General features: G+C 35.3%; 1 long non-coding RNA gene across 1 annotated transcript; it reads left to right on the top strand.

Annotated features, from left to right (window-relative positions):
- The first annotated feature begins 562 nt into the window (after positions 1 to 562).
- Positions 563 to 2032, top strand: LOC145971329 (uncharacterized). The gene is made up of 3 exons (XR_014438850.1): positions 563 to 1075; positions 1501 to 1570; positions 1867 to 2032. It is a non-coding gene; the product is annotated as an uncharacterized LOC145971329 (long non-coding RNA).
- The last annotated feature ends 290 nt before the right edge of the window (positions 2033 to 2322 follow it).

Raw genomic sequence — 2322 nt, 5'->3', positions numbered from 1 at the left:
CAACGTGCCGCGGACGGCAAGCGCTTCGTCAACGCGTCGCGTTTTCGCGTTGTAGTAGGTATCTCGCGTCGTCGCGTTTTCGCGGAACTTTTGGACTTTTTCATATAAAAATCCCAATTTCATTTATTGTCACGAGTCTCTACTTCCGATGCCAATTAACTGGGATGTTTCACCGAGTTTGCACACGTTGCTATGCAACGTACACTCGCGCCTTGTGCATCGCGGCACTTGGTGATGCCGGCCGCGCAGAACGTATGTCCAGTACAAAATGTACATGGGCGCGCGGGTTCGAGCTTCGCGCTCGATCGGCTTAGTGATGGTCACGCTCTACTTCGTCAAGTGATTCGGCCCGAATTGTCTAGGACTCGATCGATTGTTCGGAATGGTCGTTAATGGGTCCCTTCTCTTTGCTCGTCTACAGCCACACGCCCAGCGTGTGTTAACCCTGTCGAGGAGTCGAGTGGATTCCCCTAGGCACGATTTTCGCTCGGTAAAAGGGGTTGCCTCCCCATTTTCTAAATTGCTGAATGTTAGCATTTAAAAAATGTGGGTATCCTCTTCTTTTACCGTCTACCAGCCTTGTGTACTGCGCTAGTGATATAGCATCCGTGCGGGTCACCTGAAATCGTGCTTAGCGGGTCCAGGTTCGATACGAGATAGGATAATTATGCGCGAAAAAGAGCTGGTGAACTTCATTTTCCTCTATTTCCGTCAATCGTTTCGTCTTCTTTCCGGTTTGGGCCTAGTCCTTGCTCGTTGTATCGTTGCATTCCCGACCTGTTGACTCGAAGCTGAATCTCGTAAGTGAAATGGGATTTTCGCTCGTACCGAAACCGGGAGTGCCGTTCAAAGTATATACATATTAAGTATATACATCGCGCGATCAAATATAAAATTTTTAATCGCATCGAAATAGTGCGGACACCGTTAAGTATCGCGCGTAAAATAGCGAAAATAGCGATATAAAAATATCGCTCGTGAGTGCGGGAGTGCCGTTGAAAGTATCGCGCGTTAACAACATCAGAGAAGGAGGAGGCCTGGGAGAAACATCAGGCACCGGTAAAGCAATTCTATGGTAAATAAATTATCGCTTATATATAATTTATTAATTGCGTACGCGAGATTTAAAGTAAGTAATTAATCGCGTAATTTAACTTTTTATTTACATGACTTAAACAAGAGAAAAAGTGAGAAATTTTTACATGAAAACTGTAATCTAAAAGTTTTTACTTTCGAATAGCTTTTAATAGAATTATTAAATCATTAAACTTATTAAAAAGAATTATAATTTATTAATAGAATTATAATTATAAACTTATTAATAGAAATATTAAATTATTAGTTAAATCTTTAGTAGAATCTTTTTCAAAATTTATAAAATTGTTTATCTGCTTATTGTTATATGAGTCGGATATAAAATTAAATGCATATAATAATAATTTTTTGAAATGTTAATTTTTTGACCGTGACTACAATTGGAATCTTCTTTGTATGTTACAGATCAATGAACTATTGTGAGAGGAGGAGGAGGCCTGGGAGAGGCATCTTGCATCGGCGGAGCAACCTGATGGTGAGTATCTATTATTTGTATATCAATTGTTATAAATTGTTATAAACGAACAATAATCCGATCTTATTATTTAAATGAATTAAAGAAAAACTTAGAGAGAGAATGATTTTTATAAAAATTATATAAAAGTTTTTATTTAAAAACAGTTTCAAAATTTATAAAATTTTTCCAGACGTGTTTATCTCTGCTTATTATTTTACACATCGGATATAAAATTCCTTACAATAAAATTTTTTTTAAATATTGATTGCATTTTGAGCATTATTATAAATGAATTTTATATTTGTATGTTATAGACAACGTAGCTTCGATAACTCCGCTGTTGCGCATCAGTGCCGGTGAGTGAGAAAAACTTTTATTTAACTTTAAGGTAACGGATTTGTAGAGATTGTAGATGTAGATGTAGATATAGATTGTAGATTGTAGAATGTAGATTGTAGATAAATCCGTTGCCTTAAAATGGATGAGCTAGGATAGATTAAATTAAATAACTTTTAATAAGTTCTTTCGAGATGCTTTGCATCTATTGCAAAAATATATTGAAGTATTAATTAAAAAAAGAAGATCAAGAAAAGTTTTTTTATAAAGATGTTGTCTAATTTATTAAATAAAAAACACGCATTAATAATTCTATCAATTTTATCAATTTCTGATGCTACTTTATTTTTATACGCGCATTTAACTTATTCTAATTTCTTAGCTCATCCATCGTAGAATTTGTTTGTAGAATTTGTAGAATTTGTTTTATTAGT

Source organism: Camponotus vicinus, unplaced genomic scaffold, assembly GCF_025532165.1.
Source record: "Camponotus vicinus isolate PSW18456_S1 unplaced genomic scaffold, iyCamVici1.0 SCAF_4, whole genome shotgun sequence".
NCBI classification, from domain to species: domain Eukaryota; kingdom Metazoa; phylum Arthropoda; class Insecta; order Hymenoptera; family Formicidae; genus Camponotus; species Camponotus vicinus.
Note: the sequence above shows the minus strand (reverse complement) of the source record. Positions and strands in the feature narration are given on the sequence as shown.